The sequence below is a fragment of the Polypterus senegalus genome, chromosome 10 (assembly GCF_016835505.1).
Source record: "Polypterus senegalus isolate Bchr_013 chromosome 10, ASM1683550v1, whole genome shotgun sequence".
Lineage (NCBI taxonomy): Eukaryota > Metazoa > Chordata > Cladistia > Polypteriformes > Polypteridae > Polypterus > Polypterus senegalus.
The window spans coordinates 17,540,335-17,556,427 of record NC_053163.1 but is presented as its reverse complement, the minus strand read 5'-3'; the positions used below and the strand labels follow the sequence as shown (position 1 = coordinate 17,556,427).

The 16,093-nt window shown below is 41.6% G+C and overlaps 1 protein-coding gene across 3 annotated transcripts in view; it reads left to right on the top strand.

Moving 5' to 3' along the window:
• LOC120536862 (zinc finger protein 501-like) overlaps positions 1-16,093 on the top strand; it is a 37,592-nt gene that overhangs the window by 12,091 nt on the left and 9,408 nt on the right. The window contains exon 3 of one of the 3 annotated variants that reach the window (XR_005635213.1): positions 12,581-12,662. The exons of the other annotated variants lie outside the window; for them this stretch is intronic. The gene's annotated coding sequence lies outside the window, so the exon portion shown is untranslated. The remainder of the gene's footprint in view (positions 1-12,580; positions 12,663-16,093) is intronic. 3 annotated transcript variants of the gene reach the window in all.

Below are 16,093 nucleotides of genomic sequence, written 5' to 3'. Positions count from 1 at the left end.
GTGGTGATGATAAATGACGCCACTCTTTGCTGGCCATTTTTGACTTGGTTGTGAAATGACGAACCCATGATTCATCAGACGTGACAATTCGATCCAGATATGCCTGACCTTCTTGCTCAAAACAATTCAAATTTTCCTGACGTGCCTCCACACGAGCCTCTTTCATTTCTGGTGTCAGACCTCTTGGCACCCATCTGGCACAGACTTTTCTGTATCCCAGCTCCTCATGAATGATTGTAGACACTGAACTGTGACTGATGGACACTTCTGATTCTATTTCATCACTTGGGATATTGTGATTTTGCTGAATCAGATTGTCCACAGCTTCAGTGTTTTCCGACATCACAGCTGTCTTTCCTCTTTTAGGCGGGTCTGCATTGTGTACTAAAGCTACACCTTTCTTGAATTTTTCAACCCTGTTGTAAATCTGAGCCTATTGATGGATTTCAGCTGTGTTCTCACCTTTAGTGTGTAAGAAATGAATGACAGACCGCACTTCTTCCTTGGAGTAAGTTTCCAGGTGAACTGCCATTTCCAAAGCAGCCAGCTTCTCATTATTACATAAGCAAAAGCATAAGTCAGGGTCAGAAGCACTCCTCAGAGAGCGTGGTACACAGTGGTGGACCAATATTCACACTCCTTATTACTGGTGTCATTTTATATGCATTTTCTAGCTTTTGATTGACTCCACCTTGTAGTTTGTGCAGGAAATTTCACCTTTATACCAATACTGATGCTATGTGTAAAAAAGGACAGTGCTGACTATATACTTCCTTAGAAGGCTGGTGTCCTTCAACATCTGCAATAAGATGCTGCAGTTGTTCTATCAGACGGTTGTGCTGAGCACCCTCTTCTACGCGGTGGTGTGCTGGAGAGGCAGCATAAAAAAGGCGGACGCCTTACGCCTGGACAAACTGGTGAGGAAGGCAGGCTCTGTTGTAGGCACAGAGCTGGACAGTTTGACATCTGTGGCAGAGTGACGGGCGCTGAGCAGGCTCCTGTCAATCATGGAGAATCCACTGCATCCACTGAACAGGATCATCTCCAGACAGAGGAGCAGCTTCAGTGACAGACTGCTGTCACCGTCCTGCACCACTGACAGACTGAGGAGATCGTTCCTCCACCACGCTATGCGACTCTTCAAATTCCACGCGGTGGGGTAAACGTTAACATTATACAAAGTTATTGTCTGTTATACCTTCATTTTTATCACTCTTTAATTTAATATTGTTCTTTATGTATGCTGCTGCTGGAGTATGTGATTTTCCCCTTGGGATTAATAAAGTATCTATCTGTCTATCTATCTATCTGTCTGTCTGTCTGATAAAGATTGAAGCAACAGGCATCTTCAGCAAAATTGATCAGAAGCACTTGAAGTTGTGCATGCCATTCCACCGATCCCAAGGTTTCACTCCTAATGGAATACAAGGGGTCAAAGTTGCTCCTTTTCAGAAAACTCTTTAAAACAAAAGGGGGTGTTCAGTAATATAGGCATGTTGAGGGTTATGTTTTTCTATTTCAAGGTTGCTAATCACAAATATAAATAATTTTCTTGATATTTGCTTCTTTATCAGTCGTCCTAGCCCTCTAAGCACCACTCTCAGAAGGTTTAAAAATGCCCAATATAAGCATGTGGGGTATAGCTTTAGACTGTTTCAGGGTCAGTGATTATGAATGTGATTGTGATATCCCGTGTAGTGGGACGTGGCCCCCGCTTACATTCTGGACATCTGGTAGTTCACGAACCAAACAGGATTAATGGAGAGATGAGACACGGACAAAAATTGAGGGGTAAATGGTGCAAGTTTATTTACAAGAGTGCTGTACAACCAAAATGCAGTAGTGTCAGGTGGGCTTTGAGACACAGTCCTTCAACTCGGACACGTCTTCAGAAATTAATAAAAACAAACACAAGGAAAAATATGGTGTATTAACAAAAACAGTGCACTCCTACAAAAATTACACACACACACACACTCCAATAATGAAGGTTGCCTTCTTTTATCCCTGGCTCAAGACGCTCCTCCAGCAGGAAAGAAAAATGCACAAAACAAGTGTGTGTACACTGTAAAAAATAACGCGTTAAAATTACTTAAAAAAAAAAAAAAAAAAGGCAACAAATTACAAGCAATATTTTTGAGTAGATTTATGAATCCATGAATCCATTCTCTTCCTCTTATCCGGGTTCGAGTCGTGGAGGCTGCAGCTTGAGTAGAGATGCCCAGACTTCCCTCTCCCCGGCCACTTCTTCTAGCTCTTACGGGGGAATCCCAAGGTGTTCCCAGGCCAGCCGGTGAGACATAGTCCCTCCAGTATGTCCTGGGTCTTCCCTGGGGCCTCTTCCCGGTTGGAAGTGCCCGGAACACCTCGCCAGGGAGGCGTCCAGGAGGCATCCTGATCAGATGCACGAGCCACCTCATCTGACTCCTCTCGATGCGGAGGAGCAGCGGCTCTACTCTGAGCCCCTCCTGGATGACTGAGCTTCTCACCCTTTCTATCATTCAACCAAACCTCCTATAAAGAACAAAAACCTTGGCCGATGTTTTCCCTATCCCGGCTGCGGGTCACCGGGACCCCCCTCTGGAGGCAGGCCTGGAGGTGGGCCTCAATGGCGAGCACCTGGTGGCCGGGCCTGCACCCATGGGGCTCGGCTGGGCACAGCCCGAAGAGACAACGTGGGTCCCACTTCCCATGGGCTCACCACCTGTAGGAGAGGCCAAGGAGGTCGGGTGCAGTGTGTGGGTGGTGGCCGAAGGCAGGGACCTTGGCGGTCCGATCCTCGGTTACAGAAGCTGGCTCTTGGGACATTCACTTCTCTGGTTTTCTATATTTCTTTACAAAATCGCACGTTACTTGTGTCACATAATCCACAGGTGATATCATCCAGTTTTATTCTTCCAATGCCCAAAACACATGCATTTTTTTTTGCTAAAATATTGGGATCAATCTTGTGAATTGAATACCCATCTTTCACCTCATTAGTTGGTATATTTGTAATTGATTCTGCCAATTTTCCACAGATGTTTTCACTTTAATTTTCAAATGACAAGACAGCCAAACAAAATCCATTGGGATTCAATGTTGTGAAAGCGTTCAAGAGGGTGTCTATTTTTTATAGGCACTGTATCATTCAGATGATGTGTGGACTGGATCAGATTTGTCGACACATTTATTTTCAAAGATTTTATTACAACCGGTCATTCCTAAAGAGCATACACAAGTCTTAATGAGAACTGCTGGTTCCTTTCTCCTTTGTATTTTGGTATTAATTGGCAGCTTACTCAGAAATGAGAAGCAATTAAAACTGAGAACGCAGCTGTTCACAACCCAGAGAAGCAATTAAGGGTTGGTAATTTGAAGAAGCGAGTGCCCTGAAATGAATCACAGCAAAGCTGCTCAAGTGATGATTGCTTCAGCAGCCATAATTGGCTTCTAATTACAAAACGGAGGTGGAACAAAAAACCTGAGGCCCACCAGGACTGAACTTGAGCACGTTACTCTAGATAAGACGCAGACACAGTGTGAGCAGTAATTAGCATGTTAGATTACATCGGTGGGCTTCACGTTCAGTATTGTGGTACCCCTGTGGCTGTAGGTTTTGTCTCAATCAACATTTTCATTTTTTTATTAAATGGACTTCTATCTTAATTATTCAAGCTGTTACTTTACAGTTTCATTGTTGAGGTTTAAAAATTGGGTTTGCTAAAGTTTAGTGGAAAGAGCAAACATGTTATTTTGAGATAATTATGCTGCTATTTCTTATTGTATAGGAGGATGGAGTAGAAATATTATGATAAAATGTACATTTAATACAAGATACTTTATGAACCTATTGTTGTAATTATTACAGATTAGAACTAGTGATGATAAAATGGTCAGCCAGCCTGGGGGAATACAGGTGAGCTATTAATAGGCTGGGATGACCTGGAATGAAAGGTATAAGTAAAATTTATGACACCTCTTCTACCTCCAGGGTGAAAGCCTAGGCTAGAATGGCAGTGGGACTGGAGGACCAAGTTGTGCCTGAATAGGATTGTTATGAAGTGGGGAGTTGGTCAGTCATCGTCCAACCTGCTACATCCTAACACAGGGGTCTGCTGGAGCCAATCCCAGCCAGCACAGGGCACAAGGCAGGAACAAATCCTGGACAGGGTGCCAGCCCACCACAGGGCACACATACGCACACACCCACACACTAGGTACATTTTAGGATCACCAATGAACCTAACCTGCATGTCTTTGGACTGTGCTAGGAAACCGGAGCACCCGGAGGAGACCCACGCATACACGGGGAGAACATGCAAACTCCACGCAGGGAGGTTCCGGGACACACACACACCCTGGTCTCCTTACTGCGAGGCAGCAGTGCTACCACTGTACCACCGGGAGTTGGTTTATCCTATTTATCTATGAGGTATACCAAGGAAGATAAAGACAGAGGTAATGAAGAAATGCTCTCTCTGCCATTTTCCACACTGAGAAGGTCACCTCTTTCACGGCAGCCATATTCAGACATGTTTGCTACTTGGTCCTATGTAGATGATGAGCTTGCTGTGAAGAGAATCGAGTGGGCTACTAGTTTATGAGCTGCTTGAAACCACATACCTAGCACTGTCAGGTTGTGTGATTTACCAAGACACATTGTATTTACTTTTTATTTATGGTTCTAGTTATCCTATTTGAAGAGTAAAACATTTTCTGTAACACAATAAATATGTAACTTCCCTCCTGTGTGTTTCAGTGTTGTAATTCGCTGGAGCTATAGATGTTAAAAGGAATGGCGGTAGTGCTGAACTACCATACTGAGTGGTAAGAGTATAGGATTTGAGGCATTTTTTTAAAGGTCTACATAATCTATACTAATAAAAGGCAAAGCCCTCACTCACTCACTCACTCACTGACTCATCATTAATTCTCCAACTTCCCGTGTATGTAGAAGGCTGAAATTTGGCAGGCTCATTCCTTACAGCTTACTTACAAAAGTTGGGAAGGTTTCATTTCGCAATTCTACGCGTAATGGTCATAACTGGAACCTATTTTTTCGTCCATATACTGTAATAGACTGCAGCTCGATGGCCGTGGGAGGTGGAGTTGCGTCTCACATCATCACGCCTTCAACGTAATTGAGTGCCTGCCCATATAAGGTAAATATTCGTGGGTGAAGGACTGTGCTTAGCATATTATTAAGTAAAAATATCTGAATCACAAACTGATGTTAATTATATTTTTTCCATGAATACTTATTAAATAATTCCAAATAGTCTGTCCACTTTTCCGATGGTTGTGCCACTTCCAGGCATGTATTTTCGTATTAAAGCATTTAACCAATCACATTTCAGCCATCATTTGTTGCCAGGCAGAGAGGACTTTACAATCCATTGTGCAGGCACTCAAACACAGAATAAATGTCGATTAACCTGTTGCTTCAACCAATCAGATTTTGAGTTGGTGTCAGTAGGGCCCTCTAGCAGGCGTACGACAACGTCACCGTATTCAGACAACAGAGGAGGATGGATTTTGTTTACAAATAATCCAAAGTTTTGGTGAGTAAAATGTTGCGATTTTCCTAAATAATATTGCAAGTTTGAGTTATTATTGATGTTTTTTATGTGTGTCTCGGCTGTGGCTGCAGTAGAAAGGAACTTGTTCACCCCTGTTTTGTCTATTCAATAAAGGCATTTATTGTATGGCTACAGGAGTTTTGTACGATGCAGCGGCTCTTTATATTGTATTTCTGCATATTAAGATGGTTTTTATAACCATAAATTAGTTTTTGAGGGGCAGGTTGATTCAGATGGAGCAGTACTGAAGGCCTAGGTGTGAGATGCACGGTCCGCCAATGGACAAGATCATACGTAAATTTAATGAACATTACAACCCGAAAATAAACAAAACTGTAGAGAGGCCCATGATTAAATGAACGGTAAAAAAGTAAGAGCGAAGCGACGGTGATTTGAGGCAGGCAGGCCAGAGCACAGTAGCACGGGGCTCGATTTAGTGTGCGTTAAGTCGATCTAAAATATACGCTCAGTTTCGAAAAAATATATCTTTTCAAGTTCTATTTGGATATAAGTAGGTTCTATTTAGTCGACAGAAATATCTTTGGGAGGAATGTAAGTTGAATTTAGTCTTTATATTTCTATGGTGAAGAAAAATTTATGCAATGATGACTAAATTTAACTTACGTTCCTCCCAAAGATATTTCTGTCGACTAAATAAAAATTACTTATATTTAATATTTAAATAGAACTTGAACAGATACGATAGTTCATAATGCCCACGCAGCACTACGTGCACGTAAGAGCGGGAGCCATCCGTTTTAACAAGCAGCGTATTGCACTGATACAAAATAGCCTGCCCATTTAATAATTTAGGAATGGATAGATAAATTAAGTATTTGTACAAATAATGTTTTTCTGTTTTCTTCCTCGATGGATTCTCGCATGCCCAGCAACAGCTGCTTGCACCCCAAAGGGTATATGTGTATATATATATATATATATATATATATATATATATATATATATATATATATATATATATATATATATATATATATATATAAGCAACACTCATAACAGTGACAAAACAATTACATTAACAATCTTGTTGCGTTATTTTCAAAATGTTTCCTTTTCTTTTTCAATACTTCTTTAAAAAATACTTCTCTGCTGCAAAGCGCGGGTATTTTGCTAGTAAAGATTATAAAGGGAAATAGGGTCAAGTTGAGCCCCCACCATGGCAAAACAGGCATGAACACCACACAGATATCCCCCAATACAATGTATACCTAAAAGCTGACATACTTTGATCCCTGAGAATAACTTAAGCACTTTCCAACTACAGGAACTTTTGTAGCATTCCCACCACATGAACTCAGGTCCTTTGTAATTCCTGGTAGGCAGTTGCTGGTACTATTTTTTTTTTTTTGTCCTATTCCTATTCGTTTAATATAACGAAGAAATGTCATGGGTGGGGCTCAGGTGATGAATTGTGGGGATTAGTTGACCACACATACTGGGACTATCTTGCAATGGCCGACCCCTTACCCAGCCAGCAGCTACACTTCCAAGACCTGATTACTGAGGCTAATCTATGAATACCAAACAATACCTCTAGCAAATAAAATTTTCCCCACAATCAACGGTTTAAACATACAGTAAGCACACTAAAGCAGATGTGTAAAAATAAGTGGATAAATATATTAAATGAAACAATAACAGAAAATGCAACTTTCACACGTAGAAAATAAGTGTATACAGTGGTGTGAAAAACTATTTGCCCCCTTCCTGATTTCTTATTCTTTTGCATGTTTGTCACACAAAATGTTTCTGATCATCAAACACATTTAACCATTAGTCAAATATAACACAAGTAAACACAAAATGCAGTTTTTAAATGATGGTTTTTATTATTTAGGGAGAAAAAATCCAAATCTACATGGCCCTGTGTGAAAAAGTAATTGCCCCCTGAACCTAATAACTGGTTGGGCCACCCTTAGCAGCAATAACTGCAAGCAAGCATTTGCGATAACTTGCAATGAGTCTTTTACAGCGCTCTGGAGGAATTTTGGCCCACTCACCTTTGCAGAATTGTTGTAATTCAGCTTTATTTGAGGGTTTTCTAGCATGAACCGCCTTTTTAAGGTCATGCCATAGCATCTCAATTGGATTCAGGTCAGGACTTTGACTAGGCCACTCCAAAGTCTTCATTTTGTTTTTCTTCAGCCATTCAGAGGTGGATTTGCTGGTGTGTTTTGTGTCATTGTCCTGTTGCAGCACCCAAGATCGCTTCAGCTTGAGTTGACGAACAGATGGCCGGACATTCTCCTTCAGGATTTTTGGTAGACAGTAGAATTCATGGTTCCATCTATCACAGCAAGCCTTCCAGGTCCTGAAGCAGCAAAACAACCCCAGACCATCACACTACCACCACCATATTTTACTGTTGGTATGATGTTCTTTTCTGAAATGCTGTGTTCCTTTTACGCCAGATGTAACGGGACATTTGCCTTCCAAAAGTTCAACTTTTGTCTCATCAGTCCACAAGGTATTTTCCCAAAAGTCTTGGCAATCATTGAGATGTTTCTTAGCAAAATTGAGACGAGCCCTAATGTTCTTTTTGCTTAACAGTGGTTTGCGTCTTGGAAATCTGCCATGCAGGCCGTTTTTGCCCAGTCTCTTTCTTATGGTGGAGTTGTGAACACTGACCTTAATTTAGGCAAGTGAGGCCCGCAGTTCTTTAGACGTTGTCCTGGGGTCTTTTGTGACCTCTCGGATGAGTCGTCTCTGCGCTCTTGGGGTAATTTTGGTCGGCCGGCCACTCCTGGGAAGGTTCACCACTGTTCCATGTTTTTGCCATTTGTGGATAATGGCTCTAACTGTGGTTCGCTGGAGTCCCAAAGCTTTAGAAATGGCTTTATAACCTTTACCAGACTGATAGATCTCAGTTACTTCTGTTCTCATTTGTTCCTGAATTTCTTTGGATCTTGGCATGATGTCTAGCTTTTGAGGTGCTTTTGGTCTACTTCTCTGTGTCAGGCAGCTCCTATTTAAGTGATTTCTTGATTGAAACAGATGTGGCAGTAATCAGGCCTGGGGGTGGCTACGGAAATTGAACTCAGGTGTGATACACCACAGTTAGGTTATTTTTACAAGGGGCAATTACTTTTTCACACAGGGCCATGTAGGTTTGGATTTTTTCTCCTAAATAATAAAAACATCATTTAAAAACAGCATTTTGTGTTTACTTGTGTTATATTTGACTAATGGTTAAATGTGTTTGATGATCAGAAACATTTTGTGTGACAAACATGCAAAAGAATAAGAAATCAGGAAGGGGGCAAATAGTTTTGCACACCACTGTATATATATGTATAAAAAAACCACCACCAAAGCAACAACATGACAACACCATATATACAATAACAATCCCTCCCTTGTCCCAATAACAAACCAAATGCAAAACACAAATAACAATGAATGAATACGGAAAATGCCAAGGATAGTGAACTTGAGTCAGAATATACAACTGTCCTGAATATGGATGACTGGTCAACAGATAAGTGATGGGTTTGAATTTCCCGGAAAAAATGGAACAACCTCACCGTGTGATTGATAATGGAGTCCCTGTCTTGCATCCCAAAACATGAGGCTGAGTCTCAGTACTTTAGCAAAACCAGCTTTATTCATCATATTGTATTTCACATAAAAACTTATTCACATGATGTCCATTAAAAATGCTAACAAACTTTGGTTATACACACTACCATGAAAATGGAGGAAGAAAAACTGAGCATATATGTAAAATGCAGCACCTATAATAAGTAATCATCCCTCATACGTTTTCACATTTCATCCATCCATCCATTTTCTAACCCGCTGAATCTGAATACAGGGTCACAGGGGTCTGCTGGAGCCAATCCCAGCCAACACAGGGCACAAGGCAGGAACCAATCCTGGGCAGGGTGCCAACCCACCGCAGGACACACACATACACACCCACACACCAAGCACACACTAGGGCCAATTTAGAATCGCCAATCCACCTAACCTGCATGTCTTTGGATTGTGGGAGGAAACCCACACAGACACGGGGAGAACATGCAAACTCCATGCAGGGAGGACCCGGGAACCAAACCCGGGTCTCCTAACTGTGAGGCAGCAGCGCTACCACTGCGCCACCGTGCCGCCCAGTTTTCACATTTCATTGGTATACAATATTGAATCACATTTGATTTGATTTGGCATTTTTGACACAGATCTAGGGTTAGGGTTAGGGAATTTCTGTATTATAGTCCTAGGGAGCTTTGTCCCCCACTTTGCTCTTTGTGGGTGTGTTTGAGTGTGTACTGGGGGTGGGGGGGGTATAATCTAAAAGGTGAGATTGTAGCATAGAAGTTATAAAGAATGATATCCTCATGGACTAATTTGGACTTCCAAATGTATTATCTGATATTTTCCCTCCAGTGCCTATAATATCACTGCTTAAAATCTAGGATGAAAATAAAAATGCAAACATTACCTTATCTGTATTGTTGACTTAGAGGGTTCCTGTGTAATTCAAGATATTTTCATCTGTATACGTGGCAGGGGTTTATTCGCACACTTCGACCACATCGTTTTTTATTCTGAATTTGAACACATCCGCCCATAGGTACGGTTAGCTACCACTAGCTGCTTACTCCAGTGAGATCTGCCTACTGCTACCCTCGAGTTCACCATCTGCTCTAAACGGCTCTGCAAGACCTCAAAGCTGCACTCTCTGCCTCCCAGCCCGGGCTGCCTCTGGTCTTCGTTACGGTCAGCTGATGGATGGCTGGTGGTCATCGGTTCCTGCTGCACTGCTATTCAATTCTTAGCTCCAGCATCACCGGCTCCTTTTCTAATAAGAACTGGCCGCTTTGTTCCATATATACTTTATTCAAATCCGACGTATCTACTAAATGATGCAGTCTTTCGATTTCTTTCTTACAGACTCTAAGTTGGACAGGCACCCGTGCGGATCTGGTTTCTATTAACCCCATAAACGCGGACAAGAGGATGTCACCGCCGCCTTCACCGCCTCTTCCATGGCCAGGGACACACAGCAACCGAATTCGTCTTCGCTTTTGAAAATGATGTTATTTTCATGGTCATCGCGTTTTATTCAGAATAGTCGCACATCCTGAAAGAGTTTGCTTAGGACAGCCTGTGAAGCTGATCTCGCTGTTTGCCAAATGTTGTCAGCAAGCCGCTATCTTAAATCGCAAACTGACACCTCGGCATCCATGACTGCCACTTTACAGGCGCGTCCATGCGAGTTGGTCTGTATGGAATGGCACGCGAATGCGCATCGAAACGGATGTCAGCATGGCCGTCTTAACATATGGGCATGCTGGGCATTTTCCCGGGGGCCCCACGAGCATAGTGGGCCACGTTTTTTTCTGATGCCTATGTATGTTTCTGTTTTGCTGTCAAACAAGGTGCCCCAGTGCTCTGCTTTGCCCTGGGGCCCATGATGCTGTTAAAAGGGCCCTGGATGACAGCAAAGATAATAAAGCTTCTCAAATTTTCCGATCGGTGACATGAGGTTCACTTTTCACCTCATTCTATTTTTTAAAACAACAATAACAACAACAACGCAAATTAATAAAACTAATTATTTTCCAAAAGTTCAACTTCATTACCCATACTAAACAATCGACTGGCGTTTTGTTATTCATTCATTACAGGGTGTTGCCGGTGGTACAGACCAGATTAATAAAGAGTTTTGGGGCATCGACTGGGTGACAGTGCTGTTGAGGAAAGGAGAGGAAGTAGGCAGTTGGGCAAATGACCTAAGTCAGAAGGGGCAGAGATCATTCTTGTTGAGGTCACCTACCACTTTGGCTATCTCCTGGCTGAAGGCTGATGAACACTTTTGGCAGAAGGGAGCAAGGCTTGATGTGCGACCTGCTCATTAGCTGAAATGGTGGTGGGGAGTTGTGACCATTAAAGGTTGACACTACCTGTTGGTAGACATCTGAAAACTGAATTGTTAAACTGACCTCTCATCACTCACACAACAGAACATTTTGAGATTTGGGAGACTTATGGAAAAGCAGGTAAGAAAATGAAGTGATGAACATAATTTTTGTGCTCCATTGTAACAAAAGTAATGTCCTTAATATGGACATGTCCTTTTGCTGTACTTGACTCGGTGTAACACCTACACTATGATGCCATAGATCTAAGTTGTCTTGTTCCACAACTCTCTTATTTCGTAGTGCATCTCCTGATATTTTGTTATTTGATATCTCTTCACTGCGGTGGGTTGGTACCCTGCCTGGGGTTTGTTCATATCTTGCTCCCTATGTTGGCTGGGATTGGATCCAGCAGACCCCCGTGACCCTGTGTTAGGATATAGCGGGTTGGATAATGGATGGATGGATGGATATCTCTTCATTAACAGAAACGAGTAATGTCATGGGACTGATACTCAAGTCTCCATCCATCCAGGGCTCACACACACACACTAGGGACAATTTAGGATCCCCAATGCACCTAACCTGCATGTTTGGACTGTGGTAGGAAACCGGAGTACCTGGAGGAAACCCACACAGACATGGGGAGAACATGCAAACTCCATGCAGGGAGGACCCGGGAAGTGAAGCTGGGGTTCCTAACTGCGAGGCAGTAGAGCTACCCACTGCGCCATCGTGCTGCCCCTACTCAAGTCTCTCTCTTTTTTTTTCTCTTTTTTTAATGATAACTCTAGTTTTATCTATCTGGTATATTTTAATATCACCAGTTAGACTTAATGTCTTCACATGGTCAACAAACTCATTTGGCTTCTCCTTAATTTGAACACTCTTAAAATTGTATGTCAGGATCTCTACAACTCTTTCTTCAGTCGGATTTAAGTTCCCTGGTGTGTTTTACAAGATCCAACTTTGCTAAAGCAATTTTGACATTGAAGACAATAATAAGGTTTATCTCCTGTGCAAATTGATGCTTTTCAGGAATCATGAAGAGCTAAAGCTGTTTTAACATTTCAGATCTCTCCTCTGTATGTTAAATAAGGTTTGTCTTAACTCTTTGCGGGCTGAATATTTTTTCAGGGGTCTTCAGAAATGAGCAGCAGAGCAGCCGCCGGAGCAGTTTACATGCAGGTGCCGGCCAACAAAGCTAAAGGCAGATCTGGTAAGAGAGCAAAGCGAATTCACAAAGCAAAATACCCTGTAGACAGTGTTTTCCATATTAATGCTGAATCGGTTTTCTGACTAATTGCACTCTGCACACTGAAAGTGGTGTACCAGCATTAGCTGATCGGTCCCCAGCTAGTATTACTGCTTAATGAGTTCATGCAGCAGCTAGCAGCTGTGTGAAGATACTATTGTATGTAGTTATAAGTCGACACCCGCATCGAAAGAGTTAAAGAGGCATTTTCAATACAACTGTATCTGGAGTGTGGGGTCTGTACGGGAAATTCTGGGATCCGCAAGAGCCAGAGCCTGTGTGCAAGCGCAGTGCTTCACAAGTTTGATTTGCCATGATGTTTGTGGTCACACTCTTCATTTTTTGTACACCTTGTATTTTCTGTGTAATCATTTAGTTGGTAAAGCTCGTTATTGTAGTAATCAATAGATAGGTAATTAAGATAAGAGACTAAAGTTAATGGAAAAAACGTGTTTTGTGTTTCTTTATGTGTAATCTTTTATAGTTAATTTTTTGCTTATATTTTGAAGGAACCGAGAAAGATTTATGTCAGCTTCTTTGGGGTTAGCATAGGTGACAAGTACAATAAACCTGAGAATTCCTCAAATGCAGAATGTTTATTCTGATAACTAGTTTGTTTGTTCTGTGAATCAGCATTTGTGGATACATATTGACTAAGGTGTGAATTGCTAAAGGTCAGAAAATGAATCTATTATATAAAAAAATCTTGGGTCGAGACGTGATCATCACGGATGAGACACTTTGAAGTCCCGCGAGACTACTTGCACATCACGCCCTACTTACCAACAATTTCTCAGAGACGCTTTAATGTCCCATGAGACAAGGAAGTGAGACAAAAGGACATCTGCTGTACAGGCTTTTAAATGATCGACGCGCAGCGCGACAAGCAGAACACGCAGCTCGGTAGCAGCAGCTTCTGTGCATGCTTTTAAATGATCGACGCGCAGCGACAAGCAGAACACGCAGCTCGGTAGCAGCAGCTTCTGTGCAGGCTTTTAAATGATCGACGCGCAGCGCGACAAGCAGAACACGCAGCTCGGTAGCAGCAGCTTCTCTATAGGCTTTTAAATGATCGACGCGCAGCGCGACAAGCAGAACACGCAGCTCGGTAGCAGCAGCTTCTCTGCAGACTTTTAAATGATCGACGCGCAGCGCGACAAGCAGAACATGCAGCTCTATGGCAGCAGCTTCTGTGCAGGCTTTTAAATGATCGACGCGCAGCGCGACAAGCAGAACACGCAGCTCGGTAGCAGCAGCTTCTGTACAGGCTTTTAAATGATCAACGCGCAGCGCGACAAGCAGAACACGCAGCTCGGTAGCAGCAGCTTGTCTGCAGACTTTTAAATGATCGACGCGCAGCGCGACAAGCAGAACACGCATCATGGCAGCAGCAGCTTCTGTGCAGGCTTTTAAATGTGTAGAACACACAGCTTGGTAGCAGCAGCTGATCCATCCGCTTCTCCTTAGCGTGCGTTCTGCCCCCCTCCCCCCCACAACGCAAGTGGCAGAGACACGAAATGGCTAGTGTGACGAGCGCCCCTTGGCGAGTGAAGTGAGTAGGGGGTAAAGCCCCCCAGTTATTATAAAAAGGCAGCTCTGGAAACAAACATCATGCACATGTGAACCTTGTGGCTGGGCTCTGTCTGTGTATGTGACAATAAAGAAATCCTTGCTTGGGGCAATTAAAGAAATAAAGTGCCCGTGATTTATTTTATTTATGTAAATTCTTACTGAACACCTTCAGTTGGTGGCAGCCATGGGATTCAAGACTGGTAGTCTCGGACCTTTCAACAATTGCATGGTGTGTTATTTCTCTTGAATTCTCATTTGTTATTATTGCTTATCAGATAACTAAAAAAGTTTACTCCTCAGTCTGGATAACTATACAGCCACTTACCTCTGCAGCTTTAAAGGTCATCTCAAATTCAGAACTCTTTGGAAAACTTTGGAAAAGGTGGTAGTACTAGGGTGTTGTACCGTGTTAGCCATTATGAATGTAGAAAAAAGCCACGCAAAATGACGCCTTTTATTGGCTAACTAAAAAGATTACAATCTGCAAGCTTTTGAGGCAACTCAGGCCCCTTCTTCAGGCGAGATGAATACAGAAACTGGAGTTCCCTGTGTTTATATACACACACTAGGACAAGAAACAACATTGGTAAATCTTTAAATGAGAAATCTTAAATGTAAAAAATTAATAGATTCATTCAGGCTAGGGTTAATTTAACAAGAGAGAAGAACAATGTATGGTCAAGATCTTTGGATAAGATAAGAATGGGATGTACTTGAACCAAATTTTAAGTGTCATAGCAAAGCATGAGGCAGTAGCACCTTCTGGAAGCTTTGTAGTTGCAATAGTGGAAGAGATTTTAGGTATGAAAATAAATTTTATTTATCAAAAAAAAAAAAAAAATACTTCTAGCAATGCCCAAAGTTTTCTCATGATCCTTTAACTTTCTCCAATCTATGAATGTTTAACCAAACATATAGTTCTAAAAATGTTTTCCTCTTTTCTTTTTTTAATTATTGTATTCCAACTGAGAAAATATACAGACTGAAATTTCAATAATCAACATAGACCTTTGCAGTGCACTATATATAGGAACAAATCTTGTAATGTAGGCAGCAATAAAATGCATTGCATTTATCATTCCATCAGATGGCATACAGCAAAAACATTTGTTGTACTAAAATGCATTGTATTTGTTATTCCAAAAGATGGCTCACCACAAATTATTACTAAAGGTGTTTGTGATGCACCATCTGTTGGAGTTACAAATACAATGCATATGTCTCTGTTATATGCATGCCATTTTATATGGGATTCATAAAAGTAGTGTTAATGTTTATGATGTGCCATATGTTGTCATGATTGATGCAATGTATTTTATTACTACAAATGTTTCTGATGCGCCACTTGTTGGAATGACAGAGACATTGCAAATGGACAGTAGATAGATAAATAAACTTTATTTAACAATGAACTAAACTAAAATAAGTTTGTTTCTCAATGTAATTTATTAAACATTCATGTAGCCTTAAGTCACATTTGATGCCTGTGCCTTATCAGGAATTTATGAATTACTCTTTAGTTTATCCATTTTTTATCTGCTATGGGCAGTCTATAAACATTTTATTAACTCTTTCAGGGCTGATGTCGACTTTTAACGAAATTGAGGGGTAGAGGACTGTAATTGGCCATAAACTGCGACAAAACTCGCCCTTACGTTTTAGTTCAACTCTATTTGCTAGAAGGAAAGTTAAGTAGCCTTTGCTGATTTAACCTCAATTCCCGGAGAGGAAACAACCTCTAAAATAGCATCGACATCTGGCGAGAGACCGAAGTGAATGTGTAAATTAAAATACTCCAAGGAAGTTTTATGTATTATTACTGA